At 41.5% G+C, this 25766-nt stretch overlaps 1 protein-coding gene across 1 annotated transcript in view; it reads left to right on the top strand.

Annotated features, from left to right (window-relative positions):
* Window positions 1-202: 202 nt before the first annotated feature.
* Window positions 203-25766, top strand: part of B3GALT5 (beta-1,3-galactosyltransferase 5) — a 49056-nt gene continuing 23492 nt past the window's right edge. The window contains exon 1 of the mRNA XM_023189541.1: window positions 203-330. The gene's annotated coding sequence lies outside the window, so the exon portion shown is untranslated. The remainder of the gene's footprint in view (window positions 331-25766) is intronic.

Here is a 25766-nt window from a genome sequence, read left to right as displayed (position 1 = left end):
GGGCTTCGGAGCTGGAGCATTTGTAGACAGTTCCTGCCTCTTCCCCCAGCTGCCCGCGCGGGGGTCCGGAGCCGCCCCCCGCGTCCCCCAGCCCGCGCCGCCCTGCGCGGCCCGCTGGCCTCCTCACCTATCAGATTTCCTGTGCGCATCGCCGCGCGCTCCTCCCACCTCCTAAACGCGGAGCGGAGCGGGGCGGAAAACCATCCTCGGCCTGGACCCAGCGCCTCCGGGGACCGGCCGCGCGCCCCCTGCGTCCGCGGGCTGGGGTGCGGCTCTGAGCCCGCGGCGGCTTCCAGCCCGACTGGGCCTGCCGGGGCTGCCCCGCGCACGGTAAGGCGCGGGGCGCGGGGCGCGGGGAGCACTGGCCGGGAGCGCGGGGCCGGGTTCTGCGGCGCGCGGGGGCGTGGGTGCCGGGCACTGGGGACCGCGGCGCGACCGCGCACTGCAGGCGTGCTGTTCTGTTTTCCTTCGTTCCTTTTGAATGAAGGGAAAGAAAATTGTTACAGACCAAATGTCATCAAACTTGGTGTGAAAACATATTCATTTATCAAGTCTTATCGCCACTCACGCCACGCACCCAGGAAGTTGTGTTCCTGGGTGGGCACGGTGCGGACGCAAGACTTAGGGAATCAGTACTGGATGGAAACATCACACAATTAGAAAGAATAGCGTAATCTTAAACAACAACAACAAAACAAACTCTGAAGCACCCTGCGGCAGGCAGCTTCTGCATCGTGGGGGTTGTGGAGGGGGCTGATAGGCAGAATGGTGAGAAAGATAGCTTTTCATTAAGGGATGACACCAGGAGTTTTGACTTTGGGAGGACCAGAAGGGAGTCTGTAGGTCATTGGTAAATACAGTGAGATACCTTAAGATTCAGTAATGAACGTTATTTTAAAAACAATATCTGTACCAGGTGTGTGTGAGTGCGTGTGCGTGTGCGCGCCTATGTGTGTGCATGTGCAGGTGTGCTCTCACACACACCGCACTGTAGTTTTCCTTCGTGGTTTTGTTTCATTTTTTGTTTAGGTTTCTGACTTTTGAGGGATAAATACAGCTTCCAAATGATAGCAACTGAATCTGCAGTAATCAGATGTTGGAAAATTATTTTTCACGCGTCCTTTATGTTAGCATAACAAACTTAAGTCTTTGTTATGAGTGGCCACCTATTGTAAATGTTAACATTACTTCTCATCTCCACATCTTCCTCATTTACTATTTTTGTCTTTTTCAAAGAGATGGAGATGGAGGAGGAGTAGAATTTAATGAAGATACAGATCTGGGGAAGTGTCATGTTTCGTTGGGTGCCTGGGGTGGGCAGTGGCTGCTGTTGAGAGTATTTTACAGATGTAGGATGTCCTTAGAGGGGCATTTGTGGGTAAATGCATGCTAATTCTGCCCATCTTTACATGTACCTTTTGTGGTGTTTCCTCTTTAGAACAGGTGCGTGTAATATGCAAGTTTGGTTTCAAAGAGAGAATTTTATATCTTTTAAGGAATGATTACATATGTGTTAAGTCTTGTTTCCTGTCTCCTTTCATTTTTTTCCTCTCTTTTAAAGTCAGTTCGTCTTAAATAGTTTCTTTGTTAGGTAAATTTAATAATAATAAAAATCTGATGTGTTCAGGAAGGAACTCGGTGTGAGGCCCATGGACGTTACCTCCCGGAAATGCAAATGGGAAAGAGATGTTTCACTATGCTATTACCTCAGAGGACTGACAAGGACAGGGTTGTCTTTGCAAAGGTTCTTCCAGACAGGGGCATCCTTCTTTTATAGGATTTCTAAGTAGGTACTTTGAATGAACAAGGGCCACCTTTGATAGTCGGTTTTATGAAAATCTGCATACTTCACCATGGCCAAACTTCTCCACATGGATGGTAACCTTCATCCATTCAGCAGAGGATACCAGGGTGTAGCCCTCTCTCCTCTGTCCCTGGACAGCTACAGATTGAGGCCAGTTCAGCCGGGTCCCAGAAGAGTTTCAGAGTCTCCATCTTCTCCTTCCTGGGCATGGAACTGAGCCCAGTACTGGCATCCGAGGGGATGCTTCCCCATGCATACTTGTCCATTTAACTGGGTGTCTGATCAGATTTCTGCTTGGTTTTCTGCCAGGCCTAGAGCCTGATCCTGAATCCTGGTTGAAAAGCTGCCTGGGCTTTATCAGCCTCTCTCCCCAGGTGACCGGGATGCTGATGAGGATGGACCCCTTCCTTGGACCTGACAGACGTCTACCTCCTTGACTATAACATGCTTGTTCCTGGGCCCCACCCAAGCTTCGTGGCCCTGGGTAAACCCAGGTTTGCAGGCTGTGTTCCTTTTCCTTCTGTTGACCCTTCTCCTTCTACTCCTTATTTTCCTCTGCTGCCACTTCCTGCTGCCAGGTAAGTCCTTGAACTTGGTGAGGGCTCCCCTATTCCTTGTTAATTCCAGTTTCTTCTCTTTTGCCTTGGCCTGAGGATAGGGTTCCGTCAAGCTTTGTGGCTGACCTCTTCTGAGTTTTGACAACACTGCTTTGCCTGTGGAAGGAGGGAGATAGCTGACCCTGTGTCAGGTGAAGGGGTGGGTAAGAAGATTTATAGAGATTTTGAGAACTAACATGGCCTTCAGTTGAAAACCAGAATTAGGAGCTCTGAGTATCGTGCAGGTGTAGTGAGATTCAAAAACAAATCAATCGGAATTTTTATATCTAATTTTGAAGATCATCCCCACATCCTCAATAGAAGACATCAGAGCCAGAAGTCGTTTGGGACCAAGTTGGGTAAATAAAGTGGCTGATCACTCATTCACGCACTGAATAAATATTCTTGCAGAGATAAATGGCTCAGCCAGATGCCTGGGTTCAAATCCCAGCTTTGACAGGTACTTGTTATACGACCTTGGGCAGGTTACTTAATTTCCTTATGCCTCAGTTTCGTTAATTAAAATTGAAGAGAATAATAGTACTTATTTCATAGGGGTGGTTGTGAGGATTACATCGTTCTGTATGTAATAAAGAACAATAGAACAGTGCCAGATATATACATGCTATGTAAGTTATAGCTGTTGTTAGTATGGTTTCCTATTATGTGCCAGGCACTTTACCATGCTGAGTAATAATTGTTTTGGATCAAGAATGAGGCACGGAAAGAAGGAAACAAAACTAGTTGTTTCTTACTGATTTTTTTTTTTTTTTTTGAGACGGAGTCTCGCTCTGTCGCCCAGGCTGGAGTGCAGTGGCCGGATCTCAGCTCACTGCAAGCTCCGCCTCCCGGGTTTACGCCATTCTCCTGCCTCAGCCTCCAGAGTAGCTGGGACTACAGGCGCCAGCCACCTCGTCCGGCTAGCTTTTTGTATTTTGTAGTAGAGACGGGGTTTCACCATGTTAGCCAGGATGGTCTCGAACTCCTGACCTCGTGATCCACCCATCTCGGCCTCCCAAAGTGCTGGGATTACAGGCTTGAGCCACCGCGCCCGGCCTCTTACTGAATTTTTAAAAATAATATGATTTGAAAAGTTATTCCCAAAAAGTTGTGAAAAAAATATTATGAGCAACAGCAGAATTATTTTAATAAGATGACTAACAAACATCAGGGGAACAATATTTAGTTTGTTATTTAAATTTTGGTCCCTGTCTTTTTTTGTTGAAGCTGTAGACACAGGCAGGAGCATTGCTTGAGCCCAAAAGTTCGAGACCAGCCTGGACAACGTAGCAAGACCCCGTCTCTGAAAATAAAAGAGCTCTGATTCTTTATAATTATTGGAAACCATTCCTCAGTGTTCCTATTCACATTTGCAATGTTCTCTCTTTTTTTCTTACTGTTTCTAATTTATTCATTTTTCCATAGAGGTGTTTTGGTGATAACTGTGCTTCCTAAACTCTGCAAGTTCCCTTTTTAATATCATTCCGTCTCTTTGTCATTGCTTGTGGCTCTGTTTTGTTGATTTCCTGTTCTTAGTTTCTTGTAGCAACAAATCATTTACTGTGAAAACTTGTAATCCACTGCTGGGAGTGTATTTTCTTCCAGATTCTGGCTTCTTCACTTCTCTTTTGCACATTTCCTTTTGTTTCATTTCCTCCTTCCTTTCTATAGTGTTTATGCCTATTTGCTGTGACATTTCTTTATTTGTCAAGCATATTGAACAAGGGCAGGTTGAGCTGAACCTTTAGGTAACATTTTTTTGATTGTCCTCGATTGCTTCTCTCCTATGTGAACATTGTTTCCTTCCCAGAGCTTCCTTTGGTGTCCTGGAGATGTGGTTTATCAGCTTTTCTGTGGCCTGAGGATAAGAAGTCGTAGAAGCAGTGGGAATGATGGATAATCACGATTGGTGGATTTAGTCTCTATTCATTTTGATTACATTTATTAAAATTTATACTTTTATTAAAAGTTGCTGTGAAGATACAGTCAGGTTTTGGATTGCCCCCAAATTCAGGGTATAATTTGGAGGCATTACATTTTTTATTTTTCAAATTTTGAAGTATTTCAAACATGCAGAAGTGAAATAATAATAGAAAAAGCATGTGTGAGTCCACATCCCAGCTCTATTGAGTCGTAACACTTGGCCATACTTGCTTAGATTTAGAAGACAATATGAAAGCATCATTGAAGCTCCCTCTGTCCCTTCCCTAGTTCTCTCCATCTCCTTTCATCCCTTCGCACTATCCTGAATTATTACTGTCTTTTCCATGTGTGTTTCCACATCACTTCTATGTATAAATCTGTGATGAATTATGGTATTGAGTTCAATATTTCAAGCTCTCTGAAATGGTTTCATATGGTCCTACTGTAGCTCTTTTTGATTCATTGTTTTCAGCATTTATCCATGTTGAGACATAACTTGTATTAGTTCCTTTTCACACTGCTATAAAGAACTTCCAGAGACTGGGTAATTTATAAAGGAAAGAGGTTTAATTGATTCACAGTTCTGCATGGCTGGGGAGGCCTCAGGGAACTTACAATCATGGCGGAAGGGGAGGCAGGCACATCTTACATGGCCTGAGAGAGCGAGTGAGAGAGCATGTGAGAGTGTGGGAAAAACTACCATTTATAAAACCATCAGATCTGGTGAGAATTCACTCACTGTCAGGAGAACAGCATGGGGGAACTGCCCTTTAATCCAATCACTTCCCTCCCTCGACACTTGAGGATTACAATTGGACATGAGATTTGGGTGGGGACACAGAGCTAAACTATATCATAGCTGTAGTTCAAGCTTGTCCAACCTGCAGCCCAGACGGCTTTGAATGTGGCCCAACACAAATTCATAAAGTTTTAAAAAACATTGTGAGATTTTTTTTTTAACGCTCATCAGCTATCCTTAGTGTTAGTGTAGCTTATGTGTGGCCCAAGACAATTCTTCTAATGTGGCCCAGAGAAGCCAGAAGATTGGGCACTTCTGCAGGTATAATTCATTCATTTTCATTGCTATATAAAATGTTAGGCTGAGGTGGGAGGATTTCTTGAGCCCAAGAGTTTGATACCAGCCTGGGCAACATAGCGAATCCTCATCTCTATAAAAAAAATGAAAAATAAAAAATTAGCCAAACGTGGTGCTGTGCACCTGTAGTCCTAGCTACTTGGGAGGCTGAGATGGGAGGATTGCTTGGGCCCGGGAGTTTGGGGATGCAATGAGCCATGATCATTCCACTGCACTCCAGCATGGGCAACAGAGCAAGACCTTGTCTCTTAAAAAAAATTATGTTGTAGGATTGTACTACAGTTGGCTCAGCTATTGTTTTGTTAATGTATGTTTAGATGATTTTCATTTTTCATATAAAAATGCTATAATAAACATTCTTGTATGTATCTCCTTTGCATACATGTTAGAGTGTACTTTACAGTACATACCTAGAAAAGATACATCAGGTGATAAAGCATCTTTCCTGGATACTGAAGAATGTTTTCCAAGGGATTTGTACCAATTTATGCTCCTCCATACTATAACTCTAACTCAGTTCCTGTTTTTCCACACCTTCCCCAACCCTTGGAATTATTGGATTTTAAAATTTTTGTTATTGTCATGAGTATGAAATAGAATCTCAGTGTTTTAAGGCGCATTTTCCTGATTCTAGTAAAACTAGTCATCTTTTCCTATATTATGTATCTCAACCATTTGGAGTTCCTCTTCTGTGAATGGCCTGTTCATGTCTTTTGATCATTTTTCATCTGGGATGACTTTTTCTTATAGATCTATAGAAGTTCATTTAGAAATTCTAGATCCTTCATTTTAGTAATATACATTGCAAATATCTACTCCTGGTCTGTGGCTTGTATTTTTACATTTTATTGAACAATATGTTTTCATTTTTAATTTGATGAAATTTACCAAGTTTTTTTTTTTATGGTGTGTGCTTTCTCTTAAGAGGAAGTTTTTCATCTTATGAAATTCTTCCCCACTCTTAAGCCTTTAAAGGTTGTCTCATATACTGTATTTTTTCCTAAAAGTCTTCAAGTTTTGCTTTTCACACTTAGGTTTTTAATCCTCCTTGGATTTATTTTTGATATGTTGTGAGTTAGTGATTCAAATTTGATTTTTTCAAATGAGTAGTCGGTAGTCCTAGGTTGTTAACTCAATACTCCTTTTTCTGGCGATTTGTAATACCATTTCTGTCATACTTGTGTAGATCTATTTTGAGGCTATTTATTCTATTTTATGATCTGCGTGGGCTGCCATAATGAGATACCATAGACTGGATGGCTAAACAGCGTAAAATTATTTTCTCACAGTTCTGGAGGCTGGAATTCTGAGATCAAAGTGCCAACCCGACCAGGTTCTGATGAGGACCCTCTTCAGGAATGCAGGTACATCCTAAAAATTCTGTCTGTGTCCTTGCATGCAGAATGAGATTCCTTTCTTTTTCTTATGAGGCCACTGACCCTATTGAATTAGGATCCCACCCTATGACCTTATTTAACCTTAATTAATTCCTAAAAGGTTTGTCTCCAAATACAGTCACACTGGGGTTAGAGCTTGAACACACATGAACTTCGGGTGGACACAGTTTAGTCCATAGCATTGGTCTATACATCACAAGTATCTTATTGATGTAATAAGTTTTTATGTATACTAGATCAAGTTAGGTCGAGTTTTCCCATCTTGTTTTACTTTTTAATGTATTTAGCTATTTTTTGCCTTTTAGTCTACGTACGAATCTTAGGTTCAGTTGTCAAGTGTGGTCCCAAAATTTGTAGGTTTATTTTTGAGATCTCTGTTCTGTTTTGTCATGATGTATTTTGTTCGTTTCTGCCAAAACACCACGTTTTAATTGCTCTGACTTTATGTCTTGCTCTGGTAAGGTAAGTTACCACTTTGTTCTTTTTCTTTTTTTTTTTTTTTTTTAATACAGAGTCTTGCTCTGTCGCCCAGGCTGGCGTGCAGTGGTGTGATTTCGGCTCACTGCAACCTCCACCTCCCAGGTTCAAGCAGTTCTCGTGTCTCAGCCTTCCAAGTAGCTGGGATTACAGGCGTGTGCCACCATGCCCAGCTAATTTTTGTATTTTTTGGTAGAGACAGGATTTCACTATGTTGGCTGGGCTGATCTCAAACTTCTGACTTCAAGTGATCCTCCTGCTTCAGCCTCCCAGAGTACTGGGATTACAGGTGTGAGCCACCGTGCCCGGCCATAATATTCTTAATCTTCAGACCTTGTTTGAATTTTTCCAGTTTTCCTGTAATATCCTTTTTCCGGTCCAGGATCCCAGCCAGAATCCCATATTGCATTGGGTTTTCATGTTACTTTATTCATGTTCAATCTTTAATAGTTCCTCAGTCTTCTCTTTTGTAAACTTGACATTTCAGAAGAGTTCAGGGTGGTTATTTGTAGAGTGTTCCTCAATTTGGAGTTGCCTGATATTTTCTTATATGCAGATTGAAGTTATGCATTTTTAGTAATAATACCATGGAAATTTGATAAATATGATACGTTCTCTATTGGTTCAGATAGTTTACATGTAGATTCTCTTGAATGTTTTCTCTAGTTAATTGTATTAGGTATTTTGGTTATTTGTGTCTTTCTAGAACATGGGAGGATTTTGGTTCTCCCACCTCTTGAAGTTAGGCACAGCATGTGACTTTTCCTGGCCAATGAAAAGGGAGCTAAAGGGATGAGACATTGGATTGCAGGTGCATGATTTCCCAGCTCTCTTTGCTCTGCTTGTGTCAGCACGTATTGATACGAGCATGCCATTATATCAAAATAGCATACAATAATAAACCGACCTTTGTATTCTTGCCTTCAAGAGTAGCCTGAATCAGCAATGGATTTTGCTTATGTGAAAATAAACTTGCAGTGTTAAGACCCTGAGATTTTGGGGTTGTTTGTGGCATAACCTAGCCTGTGTGGTCTGACATAATAATCAGATTGTCTATAAACAAGAATAGCTTAGTTTCTTCTCTTTCATTTCTTATATACATCTTTTCTGGTCTTATTTCATTGGCTGGGACCTCAAGGGCAATGTTTAAGAAAAGCAGTGACAGGTTAGGTAAAATGGCTCATGCCTGTAGTCCCAACATTTTGGGAGACCAAAGCAGGAGGATTGCTTGAGGCCAGGAGTTCAAGACTAGCCTGGGCAACATAGTGAGACCCTTTCTCTAAGAAAAAAAAGTGATAATGCACATCCTTGTCTTGATCTTCACCTTAATGGGAATGCTTGTAAGTTTCACTATCAAGTATGTTTATTTTAGGTATTTGATGGATGCCCTTTGTCAAATTAAGAAAGGTCTCTTTTTTTATTATGAATTGGTGCTGAATTTTATTGATTCTTTTTTGATGTAACTTTTGAAATAATCATGTACTTTTTCTTACTTTAATTTACTGGTATAGTTTATTAATACATTTCTTGTCCTTTATTTAGGAACTTTCCATTTGTATTCAGAAGAGATATTGTTCGTAATTTTCTTTTTTTTTTTTTTTTTATTATACTTTAAGTTCTAGGGTACATGTGCATAACGTGCAGGTTTGTTACATATGTATACATGTGCCATGTTGGTGTGCTGCACCCATCAACTCGTCAGCACCCATCAATTCATCATTTATATCAGGTATAACTCCCCAATGCAATCCCTCCCCCCTCCCCCCTCCCCCTGATAGGCCCCAGTGTGTGATGTTAATTTACTCTCCTTGTCTGTAGTTGTGTATTTTTTCCTCTGTCTCTTGGAAATGGCTTGTACAAAAAGGGATTTTTTTTTTGTTCCTTTAAAATTTGATAAAGCTCACCTCTAAATCTTTCTGGGCTGTTGCATTTTAGAGTGGAGGCGGTGAACTTTTGATGACACATTCATTGTTTATTTAGGGTCTATATCCTTTTACTTATTCAGGTTCTGTTGCCTTTTCACTGAACTATGTTAATTCATTATTTGCTGGAAAATTATTTCAAAGTTTTGAAATTTATTGGCATAAAATTTTTCATAGTATTTTCTTATGATTTAAAATTTTAAAAATTTCTCTGTTGCAGACCTTTTTGACTTTAAATATGATTTCTTTCCCCTTTTTTTTGTTAAATCTTGGTAAAGTTTTATTTACTTTATTAGTTTTTCTGAAAGAAACAGTTTTTGAGTATGTAGATAATTTCTTTGGTTGTTTTATTCTGTGTATCAATGACTTGATAGTTATATCCTCGTCTTTTTCTTTTTCTTTTTCTTACCTTTCAAATGTTTATTGTTATTTTTTCCTAGCTTCTTGAAGTATATGCTTAATGTATTCTACATATTTATTTTTTTGACCTATAACTTTATTCCTAAATAATTTTTAGTTGCTGTCCGCAGGTTTTGATATGTTGGTCTTTCATTGTTATTTGGTTTAAAGTATCTATTATGATTTCTTCTTTAAGCCATAAGTTTTTTTGAGGCCTACCTTTGAAAGTTTCAAACCATATATTTTTCTCCAGTATGTTTTTATTGTTGATTTTTACTTCCCCTAAGTGGTATGTGTGCAATTGAAAAGAATGTTTACTTTCTGTTTCTGTGTGTGTTTAATAAATGAAGTTTATTAATTTTCATTGTCAAATCATTATTACTAATTTTTGTTCTTTTGGTTACACATTTCTAAGAGAATTGCATGAAAATACGATTTATTCTTAGAATACTGTCAGGTTTTTGTTATGTTTTGAGACCATGTTGTTGAAGCTTACAAGTTTCTAAAGATCCATATTGTGCTATCTATATTATAATAATATGTGGTAAATTGCTATGTAGTGTTGATACTTTTGGCTTGAATTCTTTTTGCCTTACATAGCGCTACTAGGGGTTGGTTACTTTTTCTTCCCCTAACTAATTGCAAGTATCTTTCCTGCCTATCGTTGTACGTTTACTTTGAGTGTGTCATTTGAATTCACATATAGCTAGATTTTTTCCAACCTGATTATTGTGTTTCTAAACAAGTGAACTTAATCCATTTATAATATACATAATTTCTGAGGCCTTTGGATTTAATTCTTTTATCTCATATGTATTTTATCTTTAATACCTTTTTTCTTTAGTTCTCTTTTCTTCATTTTTTTGTTTCCTGTTGGATTGATACAGTTTTCTATATTCCCATTTTACTTCTTTTGCTGGTTTTCAGACTGTAGACTGTATATATATTTTTAATGATTATATTTGGTCTTGAATCATGTATTTTAACCATATATAAACATTTTTGGTATTCCTGTTATTTTCTCTATCATGACAAGGACCTAAGCACAATTTAACTAACCACCTTGTTCCCTTATTTTGTAACTATTCCTTAGTTCGAACTTGTAAATTTCCTTTTCTTTTCTTTTCCTTTCCTTTCCTTTCTTCTCTTTTCTTTCTTTCTCTCTCTCTGTGTCTTTTCCATCCATCCCTCCCTCCTTCCTCCTTTCCTCCCTTCCTTCCTCTCTCTCTCTTTTCTTGGGTAATTTCCTATATTTTTGGATTTTTTAAACATGAAAATGTAGTTATTTTTATGGGCATAAATTAGTTAAATTTAATGATATGTTTGATCAATTTCGGTGCTCATTTTTGTGTCCTATGTCCCTTGACATACACCTGAGTTTATGCAACTTCTTGCTGAACTACATTCATGAATAATCCTATTATTGAGGCTACATTAATAATAAGCTTTCTTACTATTTCTGTGTTTGAAAACATTTTAATTATGGCTTTTGTGTATTAATTTAACTGGGTGTAAAATTTTAGATGGGCAGTTACTTCCAGCATTTTGATATCTTCTGGCTTACATATATTATTGGTCATGGAAAATGGCTATCAGCTTCATTGTGACTGTTTTGTTGATAATTTGCCTTTCTCCACATTAGCTTTTAGGACTTTCTCATTTTCGATGTTCTGTAGACCACTATGATGTGGAAGATATGAGTTTATGTTTATTTATCATGGTGAGTACCTAGAGTCCAGTTTTGATTTGAGGTCTCATATTTTCAATTCTGGAAAATTCTCAGCTGATATGTCTTCACATGTTTTTTCCTCTGCTTTTCCTCCATTCCTTTCTTCAGGAACCCTTAGAGTAAGCCAGCCCTCTTCATGTATCTGCCACATCTCCTTTGTCTGTCCAGTAAGTCCTGGTTGTTACTGGAGACAGTCATCTCTGGGGAAGGAGAGTGATTCTTTCAGTCACAGCCTTCCTTCTCTCTGTGAAAAGTGGAATGGCAAGTCTGAAGGTTTTTTTCTCATTTATCTCCAGAGGATCATTTCTCTTAAGTCTCCTCTTCACCACCTCTGTTTACCTTTCTCCAGTCTGGGAAGGGAAACTATTAGTGAAACTTTCACGAATTTCAGTTCCTCACCCGTTTTCTGCATTCGCTCCCTCATAAAAGACACATGTAAAATTCTGGTGTTTTCAGTGTTTTTCCCTGGCCACCACTTTCAAGGACTATTCCAAAAGTTGTGTCCCTTTGTTTGGGTGCTGCTTTATATTTTTGGCCAATTTGAACTTAACTTTTTTCATTTCAGTGTGGGCAAAGTAGAGAAACAAATGCCTCCAGCCCTACGACACATTTGAGCAGTAATAGTTGTGAATATTATTCAACTCATCAGCAGTTGCTCGGAGTGGGTGTTCAATGACTCGGTTTTGTAGGGAGTCTGGCACAATGCCCAGGTGTCTGGAAGCTTTGAAGAGAAACAGGTGCCTATTATAATTGGACATAAATGAAGGAATTGAGGAATTTGAATGAATCAGATGGTGGAGTGCTGGTTTTACCGAGGTGGAGATGCTGGTGGAAGGACGGTGGTGGACATTCCATACACACAGTCTGTCGTGAATGCTGCGACAGCGAACTCTCAAAGGTTTTCTGGAGAATCCATAAATAACTGAATTTGGATGTTTCAGAACTTGGCTTCTTCAAGGCTAAAAATGTGCAAATTACCTCTTTGCTTGTTGTTAGCTAATCATTTTACCTAAAAAAAAATGTGCAAATAAAATGACCTCCTTCAAAGCCATAGTTTGTTTTTTTCTCTCTCCATCCTCGCGCTCTTGAAAATCCCGTTTGTGCTTCTACTCTGAGACTCAGTTTACTAACTGACTCCCTCCCAGGCAGAAAATCATTTGCATGAAGGATAACTAAACTACATGGAAAATGAGGATTTTTCTCTGCATTCTTCTCTGACGGCTGGCTCTCCACTCCACATCGCAGACTATGGTGTAACACTTATGTCCAGTATTACGTGCACACCTTTTCAGTTTCCTGTTTTGGTGACTTTTAATACATGCCACTTACACATGTCTAAAGGAAGCTGTTTCAATGATGTCTGTAGCCACCTATGGCACAAAAAGCCAGGTGGCTTGTGCATGCTTTTCATACATCAGGTAGAGGGAGGAGTTTTTCCAGGCTAATGAAACATCATGATGCCAAATGGTTAGTGAAGAGTGATGGAATTAGAAAGCAGTTTTTGTGTGCGATCAGTCGTTCTGATTCACAGAGCCTGATGGCTCTACCCCGCCTGCTGACCACCTCGGTTGACCCGGCTGCAACCCCAGTCGGTCCTTTTATTTATCCGATTTCCTTATTAGCCCATGGGGTGTGTTCCTCACAAGCTTGACTTCTTTTCGCCTAACCTAGCTGCACTAGACCTTGCTCACTTTGCTTTGCCTTTGCCCCCTCCCAACTACGTGCAGGCATTTGCAGCAGTTTATTTGTTTCAAATAAATTTGGGTAATCTTGCCTGTGAGTCTCCTTTTTGAGATTCATTCTACATATTAATTTTGGAAGGTTTCCAAAAAGTCCTCAGTAAAGAAATCTGTTTTCATTTGGTTTAACCCAGTGGTTTCCCAGTTTGCAATCTTACCTTCCTGTCACCCCGGCAGGGGCACACACAGGGACGCCTGATGTCGGAAGGAGCACGGTTAGGGGAACTCTGCCTCCACCTGCAGAGAGAACTCCACGTTCCCTCTAGCCGTAGTCTTGGCTTCCCTTCAAGCCCTTGAATTTTTTCTTTCTTTTATTCATAGTTTTTTTGGGGGTATAATCAATATTATATATGTCATTTGTGAAGTTTACAATTCAGTGAACCCCTAACTCTTTTAAAATTGTGATGAAATAGACATAATTTAAATGTACCATTTTAACGACAGTTTTGTGGCATTTTGTCCATACACAGTATTGTGCGACCTTCACTACTGTCTAGCCCCAGGGTATTTCATTAACCCAGAGGAAACCTTGTACCCATTATCAGTCATTTCTCCTCTCTACCCCTAGCTCCTGGGAACCCCCATTCTATTTCCTGTGTCTATGGATTTTGCTAGTCTAGGTAGCTCATGTAAGTGAAACCATACAGTATTTGTCCTATTGTGTCTGATGTATTTCATGTAGCATGCCTTCCAGGTTCATCCATGTCGGAGCATGTGACAGAATTTCCTTGCTTTTTAGGTCAGAATAGTATTTCACCGTGTGTATATACGACGTTTTGTTTGTCTATTCATCTACCAATGAACACTTGGCTTGCTTTCACCTTTTGACTATTGTGAGTAATGCCACTATGAACGTGGGTGTACAAATATTTGAGTCTCTGCTTTCACTTCCTTTTGGCATATGCATGGGAGTGGAATTGCTGGATTATACAGTAATTCTCTTTTAAGTGTTTTTGAAGAACTGTGATACAGTTTTCCACACTGGCTGCACCATTTTATATTCCTGCCCGCAGTGTGCAGGGGTTCCAGATTTTCCATATTTCCTCGCCAACATTTGTTGTTATTATTATTTTTAATTGCTATCCTGGTAGGTGTGAAGTGCTGTCTCATTGTGACTGAGATTTGCATTTCCTGATGGTTGGTGATGTTGAGCATCTTTTCATGAGCTTATTGGACATCTGTATATCTTCTTTGGAGAGATGTCTATTCAAGTCCTTTGCCCCTTTTTAAACTGGCATTTTTGTTTTTTGTTGTTGACAGACCCCTAATTCTTAACAGATATGATGCTCTCACTGTGATGAACTTGACTTCTAAGAAGATACTGGCTACATTCATTTCTCTTCTGCTTTCCTAGGCCCATCATGATTCTCCAGCAGTCATCATTTCTTACATTCCTAGCTTGTCCTGTTCTCAGGCTGGACCTAAGAGTTCATTCCCTCCCATCTCTTCCCACATTCCATATCGTGGACTTTCTTCTTTTCAGCTGTTGGTACTGTGGAGGGGGGGATTTTATTGAAGCCAACTGCCATGATCACCTTCCTCTTCCTTCCTAAAGGAGTGTCATCTGCTTTCTGATTTTAGCCACAGTAGCTTGGCTGAAGTTGCATTTTGGAAGTTCGAGGCTTCTGGCTCCCAGATTTCCTGTAGAATTGACACTGGTGACTGCCCTTTGTTCTTGAGGGCTCCTTTGGTCTCTGGGACACTTCCCTGTGATGCCATGAAGGGGAACAAGCAGGAGGGTTTATGGTGCAGGCTTTGGGGTGCATCACCTGGCTTCAGACGCTGTCTTTGCCCATGAACTCACTCTTGATCCCAGGGTGGTAAAGTCACCTGTGGGGTTTCTCCTTAGTGAAAGAGGACATTAGCACCTACCTTGCAGCTGGTGGTGAGGATTCGTTGGGAAATCACATGAAAGGTACTTAGAACAGTGACTGGCAGAGAGGAAGCGTTAACAAGGTGAGCCACTGTTGGGGCATTAAGCTGGTTTTGCCCGTGTGTTCAGTCGATCCCTTTTCACCTCCATTTCCCCCCAACCTTTTGTTTTCTAAATTCTATTCTTTGCTCTTCATTGTTCTGTTCCTGGACATTTTCCCATTCTTGCCATTTCAATGTTCCTCTTTACACAGGAGATTCCAACCAAGTCCTCTCTCTACCTTTTATTTATTCATTTATTACTTATGTGTGTTTGTTTATTTAAGATGTAAGAAAGCATAGGGTACAGAGAGGTGCTAGGATGTCTAAATGCTAGAAGATGATACATCTTCCTAACGACTTGCAGGTGGTCTTTTGGACTTTAAATGGACTGTAAAATAAGTGACTTACAAGCACCACTTTGAAATACTAAACATTTTCATTTTAAACCAGCATTACTGGTATTATAACTATATGTGCTTCTGCACATCAGTAATTGTACACAGATTTAAGAGGAAGTGATAGGCCATTTAGGCTAGTTACAAAACAATAAAACCAGGAATTAACACTGAGTTTAATAAAGATCGTTTATAATTCTAACCACTTAGAAATAAGAAAATTAGCTATGAGGTCAAAGGAGAAATTACATGTGCAATAACAGATTATTTATAAAACAAAACTAATGAGAACACTAGACATGATAGATGAAGACTTTAAAATCCTTTTTATAAATACGTTAAGCAGACAAAGACTTTAAAGTTATTATAAATACGTTAAGTAAATTAAGGGAATTGATGAACCAAATGGGTGAAAAGATGGAGAAATCAACATAAACATGTAATCTCTTTTTAAAGTTCATATAAACTTACGGGGTACACATGCAATTTGGTTACATGCATAGATTGTGTAGTGGTCTAGTCAGGGCTCTTAGGGTGGGTATCCATCGCCCGAATAACACGTATCTTACCCGTTAATTTCTCATCTACCTCCTCACCCTTCCGAGTCTTTGTTGTCTCTCATTCCACTCTCTACATCCATTTGCACATGTTTTAGCACCCACTTAGGGATGCTCTCTCAACATTTTAGTGGGAGGATTCCTGTAGCACAAAACGGTGCCTAAGGATGTATTTCCTGGAGGACGTTTCCACCCTTGTGACATCACTCCACATCAGCTGCCACTGGCTTATACACAACCATGTCAGAGATGGAAGAATTTGACCTTTTACCAGTTTCTGTGAAATACATTGCTTTGAAGATGAAATCACAAATGTCACCCTCAACAGGGGACCTAATGGGACCATGTCAAGGGATTACATCTTGAGCAGATGTAAGTCTTTAGAATGGTCTAAATTATGACCTGAGCGCTAACTAGTCCCTGGATTCTATGAAGTACTTGTCTGATTTTCACAAAATCTTTAGGAAGTAGTTAGTAGTATTCTTTCATTTTATTTTTCCATTCTTATTTTTAGAGAAAATCAAGTCTTAAGAGGTTAACTATGGCCAAAGTCTTGTAACTAAAAAGTGGTTGACTTGTGATTCCACCCAGTTCCCTTGGATTCCACATGTAGAACTCTTAACATGCTTTTTGTTTTGTTTTGTTTTGTTTTTTTTTTGAGACAGAGTCTTACTCTGCTGCCCAGGTTGGAGTACAGTGGTATGTGATCTTGGCTCACTGTAAAACCTCCGCCTCCTGGGTTCAAGCGATTCTCCTGCTTCAGCCTCCCAAGTAGCTGGGTCTACAGGCCCCCGCCACCCCACCTGGCTAATTTTCGTATTTTTAGTAGAGACGAAGTTTCACCATGTTGGTCAGACTGGTCTCGAACTCCTGACCTCAAGTGATCCGCCCGCCTCAGCCTTCCAAAGTGCTGGGATTACAGGTGTGAGCCATCGCGCCCAGCCTTAACATCTTGATTGTATTCTATACGTGCCATTTCACATTGTCTATTTCTCATTTTTCTTGTTCTTTTTTCTTTTCTATACTGATTAGATACACTGGAGCTTAATCCACTTTAGAGTGTGAGTGCATATTTATCAGTAATACTATGTTTTAATATTTGAATTAATTCAATCCTGCTTTTTAATTTTATTATTCCTGCTAGTTTCTTAAAACTTTTTATAACTTTCTGTAACTTTTTAGAATTTGTTTTCTAAATTCTTTGAGAGCTTAGTCTTTTTCTTTCTTGCATAATGAACATGCGTAAGTCTAAAGCTGCCTCTGAAAGCAACTTTGAATGCATTAAAGGAATCATATCTAGTGTTCTCATTAGTTTTGTTTTCTAAATGATCTGTTATTGCACATGTCATTTCTCCTTTGACCTCATAGTTAATTTTCTTTATTTTTGAGTGGTTGGAATTTTAAAACGATCTTTATAAAACTTACTGTTAATTCCTGGTTTTATTGTTTTGTGACTAGTATAAGTGGGCTATCATTTTTCTCTTAAGTCTGTGTACAGTTACACTGATGTGCAGAAGCACATATAATACCAGTAATACTGGTTTAAAATGAAAATGTTTAGTATTCGAAAGTGGTACTTGTAAGTCACTTATTTTAGTATAAGCTTGAATTTTTTCCAACTGATTTTGAAAATTTAAATAGAATATATATTCTCAAGAAAAATTATAGAGCAAATGACTAGTTTTGGTTTTTGTGGGAAAATGGTCCCAGCGTATTCTGTAATAACCAACACTCAAAGCTAGATACCTGTGAAAAAACTGATGTGTTTTAAATGGAACAGGAGACCTCTCTGACAAACCCATCAGTGTTTAGCAATCTTAATTAACAATCTTAATGAGCTTTAAAAAAGTGTCATATTTTAGCTGTGAATCACTTCACATTAAAATCTGTGATTTTCCTGCCAGAGTTATCTTTAGTAAACACTATGTATTGGCAGCCAGATTTGGAGTGAAGTGAATGTGAGTGAAGCTGGAAGCAGATTCTGCAAGAAACCCAAATGTTGGAGGGGGGTTTTCTGAGCGTCGGAGTCCTAGGTCTCTCAATACCTCCTTTGACACTCCTGGCCACACTCTTCCACCACGCCCATTACAGCGACTCACTCGGAACTGCTTGGGAATCAGTGACTTGGGTGAGTGCAATCTCTCTTTCACATATTGCTGGCTTCCTCCATCAGCCCATATAGCATCTGTGCTGCGTTTATGCTTTCAAGTGAGAAACAGTGAAATACACAAGGGGATGGCTTGCACTTGACTCCAGGATGGTGTTTGCATGTCAGCGTTTTCTTTCATGTTAAATTCAGTGGGGCTAAACTCATTTGGTTTCAGCAAATGTTATAATTTGCTTTCTCAAGTGCATTGACTACAAAGACATCTCCTAAACTCTTCACTTCAAAGCCGGGATTACCGAGGGTGGTGACCAGAAGAGAGAAGGCCATGGGGAGGTAAGGTGAGGCAGGAATACTAGAGGGTGGGGCAGGCCTCAGCTCAGTGGCGATGTTTCCTAAGCAGCCTTCAGGCCTTTCATCCCATCATTTCTCTCCTCTGATAAGTGTCTCTGCTTTAAGAGTGTTTGCCAGACAGAAATAAAAATCGATTGGGGGAAAATTATATGCAAAAAACCATTTTCCTTTCAAAATATTCCTAGAGAAGAGAGGAAGCATGCACGGACGTAATGCCATCTAATGTTGCTATGATTGCATTTGCTGCTTAGCAAAGTACATAGAAGGCACATTGCAAATATTCAGGTATTAGCTGTGTTGAGAAATTGTTTTCATTTAGTAAATGTATTAGTTTGCTGGGGCTGGCATAGCAAAGTAGCACAGACTGAAAGCCTTAAATGACAAAAATTTATGATCTCACAGTTCTAGAGGCTGAAGTTGGAAATGAAGGTCTCAGCAGGGTGAGTTCTTCTGAGGGCGCCAAAGGAGAATCTGTTAGGTACGTCTCTCCCGGTTTCTGCTGGTTAATGGCAGTATTTGATGTTCTGTGGCTTGCGGAAGCATCTCCCTCATCTCCACCTTCATCTTTACTTGGTGTTCTCTGTGTGTGACTGTCTGTGTCCAAATTTCTCCTAATTATAAGGACAGTGGGGATATTGTATTAGCGGCCCACTCTACTTCAGTATGACCTTCTCTTAATGAATTATATCTGCAAAGATCCTATTCCAAATAAGGTCACATTCTGAGGTAATTGGGGTTAGGACTTCAGCACGTGAATTTTAGGGGAACGTAAATCAACCCATAACAGTGAAGATTTATTAACTCACTTTAGGAAGCTGATATTTATTTAGGAAGTAAATGTTTATTGAGCATCCATGATGTGACATGCATGAGGTATGGAGATTTAAACAGATAGGCTTAAATATTTTCCTGTATCCAAGTCACTTTCAGTAAAGAAGTAGAGAGACGTAACTTAATAACTAGAATACGACAGAGCTATATGAAGGCATTTACGAGGAATAGGGTTGGTACCAAGAAAGGGGATGCTGGTGAAGCCTGCTTTTTAGGGGAGATATCAGGGAAATGTCACTGAGGGGGCTACATTTGGGCTGCATATCAAAGCGTTAAGAGGAGCTCCAGGGCAGTCTAGACGGAAAGCACAGCGTGGAGATCTGACATGAAAGGGTGTGTCTGCAGGACTTTAAGCCATCTTATACGGGAGTGTGGTGTCTACTGGGAGGTGATGGGTTGCCACTGTGAAGTTTCAAGTGTTGGAGTGAAACTACTGGACTTGTGGTTTTGAGAAGTTCTGCCTGACAGCCTGGTGGCTGGCATGGAGCTGGGCTGTCAGGTACCTCTTATTTTCCATGTCCATCCTGTTCTATTCTACTAGTAACTGTCTGTCTTTTCTAGCATCTCCCAAGTCTTCCCTTACCCTTTACGGTAAATCTGCAAAAGGAACAAGCTGGTAAAAGCACTTTTGGGAGACTGGGGAAAGGAATATGAATATTCCTATGTTAACTATTTTCTGGCCCCCAGTAGGCTATTGGTGACGTTTGGTATGTTCAGATAAGCAGTGTGAGTGGAGGCCAGAGTACAGTGGGTTGAGGATTAATTACTTGGTGGATGAGGTGGTACGAGTGGTGAGTACAGGCTCTTTGTTGCAGAAGCTTGATTTGGAAGGGAAAGAAAATAAGAGGCTGACTAGGAGATGCCACGTAATCGAGGTAAGGTCTGTTGAATGTTTTTTGGGGGTGAAATTTTGTGTTAATAGAGTAGAAATTTACAAAGGAAATGGCCTTCATTTTAACAGAAAAAGCAATACCATTTGCATCCCTCATTATGAATCTGCATTGGAACTTCATCCATTGGACCTGGTGAAGAAGGCAGTCACCGTCTCACCAGGCTGGAAGCCTGGATGTTGGAATGTGGACATTTCCTACTAGAGTGGCTTGAAAATCCCCTTGGACCATTCTGGTGGTAGGGATGGGGGTGTGAATGTGGGTGCTCCTTGAGAGGAAGGAATAAGCCAAGAGGGATGGAGCCCGGGGATGCAGGGAGAAAGTGGCCTTTGTTTTATGGTTATGCAGTCTATCCAGTTTATACATTTCAGATGATTCATTCAACAAACCTTTGTGTATCTCTTCCTACTTCTTTCCTACTGAGCTAGGTAGGTCCTGGGGTTCCTGTGAGTCTTGGGGTTCCTGTGAGTCCTGGGGCTATAGTCAGGCAGTTGCAATATCTCATCATTCTCATGGTAATTTTTTCCTGACCTGAACATTTCCACTGGAAAATAATTGCACTCTTCTAATAGAAGGCTAAGCGATTTAGATCTGGGAGCAAGGAAATAGTGGCTGTGGTTCCTCTAGAAGGGGAAGAGGATGTAGACAGGTTATTTTTTGTAATGACATTCATTTTTCTTGGTTCTTTGCTTATGTGACACCTGGATGTACAGGATGGTTAACAGAATATTGCTATGGAGGCACTTTGACAAGTTCTGAACTACCATCTGGGTGAGAGTATTTGTAACCGGCACAATACTTATACATGAATGGCCACTGTGAAATTGGTTTCTAAGGGGCGATGTTATAATTTGCTTTCTTAAGTGCATTGACTACAAGGACATCTCGTAAACTCTTTGTAAACTTACCAGAAACCCTTGCATCCCCATGGATGAAGCCAGAGCTTTTCAGTGGCTCAGGTTTCTCCTTCTAACAGTGCTTGAAATTCCTTCCACAGAGAATGAAGCTTTTAATTCTAGAACCAATGTTCAGATTGTGCAAAGGCATGGATTTAAGGTGACAGCTCTTAACATTGGCAAGGTTCTTTCTATTGTGCAAATTGCTTTCACATATATTTGGTATATTTTGCCCTCCAGACAGTCCTTGGCTTCATTATTGTATAACTTGTTTTCTGTTTGAAGAAATGGAGGCTTAGCAGTTGAAGAAAGCTGATTAAAGTCAATTGGCAAGGATGGGGTATGTGATGGAGCTCTAAGCACTGGGTGTCGGCCTCTGTAATATTTGTGCATGACTGACTACACAGCTCTCCTTCTGAGTCAGTGACTTTTAAGCTCTTTGGAACCGCAGTAAATTCCTTTTACCTGATGACTCAGTACACACATACGACCCACCAAACAGTACTTGCCTTGACCATTCCCTAGGCCTTCTAATATTTTATTCTACCCAATTCTGTTTTCTTTTCAATGCCTGGTCTTATTAAATTGACTTGGTGATGCAGTAATGGGTCATGATACAGAATTTGAAAAAAATTACACTCAGTTCCTTCCCTAAGAAGTAGAGGAAGGTCAGAAATGGAGGATGGTGGGAAAAGAATGGGGTGTGTGTTTTTCCAGTGTGGTGTGGGAGGGAAATGGCCGCTCGCAGTCCACTTGTCAGAACTGCTTCCATGTTCCGATCCGACTTCAGAGGTGGGAAAACAGGAGCTGGTGAGGTGGGTGGGGAACATCACTGTCTGCTGCACCTCTCGTTTCTTGCATTCAGTCCACTTTTGTGGCCATCGTTGTTGTGCTGGTTGGCTCTGCCCAATTCTTCCTTCTGGTTGCTAACTCTCTTCATATGTCTACTGTTTTACTGGGGGCCGCTCACATCTGTAAATGACGGTCTAGGTTGTATAGTCTTGGAGATTCAAGTGGAGTCTTTTGGCAGCTGTGTAGGCCAGCGTTTGCATCCCTGCAGGGGCTGCAGGGGGCCTTAACCCTCCCCCGTCAGTGCCTGGTTCTCTGATCCTGGCCAAGCATCTTGGTCTCAAAGTGTTGCCCGAAGTCTGGACGTGGGAATCTGCTTCAGGCCAGGTGATCTTGAACCCGAAAAACAGAAGTCATGACGTTTGCTCTGTATCTATCAGAAAAACAACTCAAAGCACATTCCCTGTTCATGTCGGGGCAGTAAAATCTTCCCATTTTCCCAGAGACAATACGTTATGGCAGGCCAGAGGAAGCTCTGTAATCACCCTAGAGAGGAAAATGGCAGGCGTAAGAAAGCATTCATCACCTCAAGGTAGAAATCACCCACTTGCTATAAGAATGTCCCACTGTGAAATCAGAATGTTCTACCATGCCATCTGCAATGAAATTGAAGGCCCCCCAAAGCCCACAGTCCAAAAGACATGATAGTGTAAGATAAATGGCAATGATTGCAATTAACAATGGCAGTCTCTCAAGAGTGGGCCTGCCTGTGGGACCTGGGTTGATATTTGGATTTGGATGTTTGCTTGTTTGTAGATTTTGGGGGTCATCTTTTGTTAGGGTTGGGAGGTAGTCGTGTGTGGTGAAATCCATGGATTTTTCCCACAACTAGAGGAAATAGCAGGTTGAGGGCAAGATGTGCCACGGAGAGTGAAGATGTGTGAGTCAAGAGATGATCTTGCGGAGGGATGGCTGCTTCTGAGAATCTCTTCTGCCCTATTAACAAATCACAGATGCATCTGAGTTTCCTGTGTGGACATCCATGGTGTGTTATTGTGTCTGTACTACTTTCTGAATAGAGATTATCTTCCATGCTCTTTTTTTGTTTTTTTTTGAGATGGAGTTTTGCTCTTGTTGTCTAGGCTAGAGTGCAATGGTACGATCTCCGCTCACTGCAACTTCTGCCTCCTGGGTTCAAGCAAGCCTCCTGCCTCAGCCTCCCAAGTAGCTGGGATTATAGGCATGCGCCACCACGCCCAGCTAATTTTGCATTTTTTTAGTAAAGGCAGGGTTTCACCATGTTGGTCAAGCTGGTCTTGAACTCCTGACCTCAAGTGATCCACCCATCTCGGCCTCCCAAAGTGTTGGATTACAGGTGTGAGCCACCGCACCCGGCCACTTCCATGCTGTTAATCCTCACATACCTATCTCCTGGGACCAGCGGGCTCAATGCTGGGATCTGTGTCTATTCACCTCCAACTATCAGTTCTGTACATGTGCTGTTTCCTTGTCCTTCTTCTCTGCATAGCTTTTTTATTCCCTTTGATACTCCAAGATTAGAATCTTTGCTAGGGCCGGGACTATATCTTTTGCGTTCTCTTGTCCCAAAACTAGGACAGGACATTTTATGTTGTGGAACTGACAAGTTTCTGAAATTTCCATACATGGACACGATCCACCATAAAGCACAGAAGTTAAGTAGTGGAATGTTTACTATTGGGCAATTTGCTCAATATCTCTAAGCCTCAGTTTCTCATCTTTGAGTGGGATGATAATAGCACATGGAATCATTGTGAAGTTAATTGAGAAAATGCATGTAAAGAATTTAATGCAGTGCTTGACACATAGAGACATCACTCCATTGTTGATATACTAACTTCCTCAAGAATTTAACAGAATGAACCAGGATAACAAGAGTGAGACCATGCTGTGGCCTGGAGAGAGGGCATGGAACTGCAGCTGTACTGGGAGGGGCTGTGAAGAAGGAGCTGAGCAGAGAAATGTGGCTGTAGCCAGGAGAAGCCAAGAAGGCATCCTGGGGAGAGAAACCCCAACCGGTTTCCTTGTTGTTGCTTCCCAATGACCACATCCAAACCCCCTGTTGTTGCTTCCCCATGACCAAATCAGGAGGACATTGGCCAACAAGGCAGCCCCAGATGATGGCATTCACAGGAGAAAGGCTCTTGTGGCTGAGATAAGGACTGGTACATCTTCTCGAGGGGCTGTGCGCACACCTTATCGTTGCCCACGAGTTCCCTGTTTTCTACCAGAGTCCTTGGCCTGACCAGTCCTTCCTTCTGTATAGGATCTCAGGATCCTGGGACTGGAAAGGACCCTGTGATCACTCTCCTCACCCAGTCCCTTCATACAGAGGAAAGATCGAGGTTGTCTCCAATGTGGTCTTGGTGGCGGTCAAATGGCGTTCTTTTTATTGGTGTTGCCAGAGTCTGCTGGGGAGCAGAGCACACAGAGCGTGCTCAGAACGTGGTGGTGGAAGGGATCCGCTGTTTCTCATGATTTTTAGCCTTTACAGCGGCACTACGTTTTTACAGTGAGCCACGTGTTGTCTTTCTCATTCATGGGACTGTTGCTTGCAAGTGTCTTCCTCTTAGTGTCTGTGTTTTCGGAGCGACCCTGCCCTCGAGAACAGGGGACCTGTGCTGTGCTCCTCTTGATCCCCTGGGACATTTACTATCAGGGCCGAGCACACGAGGCCAGCACATACTTTCTGAATTAAATTTCACAAGGATTTCGTGGAAAGCTGTGACTTTTTCTGAGTCCTAAAACCGAGGAGCGCTGTTGGTTCCTCCCTTTTCCTTTCTAGGGTCATTGTGACAGATGTCTGTTCCTGCACTTGTGGCTCCACAAGAGGAGAAAAGCCCCCTTCCTCCCAGCAGGGCCATTGCCATTCTGATGGGCATTCCAGGGAATCCTAAAGATGGAGGATCTGTGTGCATTCCCTTTTTGGAGGGTAGGGACCAGGCATTGCATGCAAAAGCCCATCAGGTACGAAGTAACCCTGGTCCAACCCTTGTTGGCATGAAACCACTGTGGAGACTCTTGTCATGTCAGTCAGCTGAGGCTTACGATGTTTTCAACTGAAAAATCTTCACTGCTTCTCTGTTGTATGCAGGAAACAGTTGCCTGGGTGTTTGTCAGTCCTGCCGTGTTCTGTGTGTCCCAGGCTCCCTAACGACTGCCCCGCCCAGGGCTTATTTCCTGGGAACACCTAGCAGCACTGCTCCCAGCTGTGGTGGTTGCAAAGACAAAAGGAACAAAAGGTATTGATTTATTAACTTGCCACCAGGGAACCCACCTGCCTGGCTCTTCTTGCAGCAGGAATCAGAGGTGCTAGAGAGGACAATGGTTTTTCTAGAGTCAAAAGGGAATACTTGACAAGCTTCTCTTAAGGTGTCAGTTTTAGAATCAGGAAGACTTAATTGGTCTTAGGGTACATTGGGCAGACCATGGTTTGGCTGCAAGGGAGCAGGTGAGCCCTTTGGGGACATTTCGAAAGAGGAAGGATTATTTACTGTTAGGGGAGGGGAGCAGGAAGCTTTCTGTGGTTGGATGTTTCCTGGAGCAAGTCAGGGTCAGGGTGTTGCCTTTTGGGTCCACCTGTCATAATGTCCTTGCCTCACTGGGTCATTTTTCACTTTTATGTCTGATACGGAAGAGGGGAAGAGAAGTACTGGGAAGGGAAGGGCGCGGTCCCTTTAAATAATACTGAAGGGGGAAGGGCATGGTCCCTGGTTAGGGCTCCATCCCCAGGCCTGTGCCTACGGACCTAGGTGAGGACAGGCATTTTTGTTTTCCTGCCCAAATGTTGCATTTCCCAAGACCACCCTGGCCTGCCACATCCCCACGCTGTGCCTGTAAAATCCCTGGGACCCTAGCAGGCAGACACACAGGTAGCTGGATGTGGAGAGGAGCACATCAGCGGAGGAACCCATG

Source organism: Piliocolobus tephrosceles, chromosome 19, assembly GCF_002776525.5.
Source record: "Piliocolobus tephrosceles isolate RC106 chromosome 19, ASM277652v3, whole genome shotgun sequence".
In the NCBI taxonomy this organism is placed as follows: Eukaryota; Metazoa; Chordata; class Mammalia; order Primates; family Cercopithecidae; genus Piliocolobus; species Piliocolobus tephrosceles.
The sequence above is the reverse complement of the archived record's forward strand: the minus strand, read 5'-3'. Positions and strand labels throughout refer to the sequence as shown.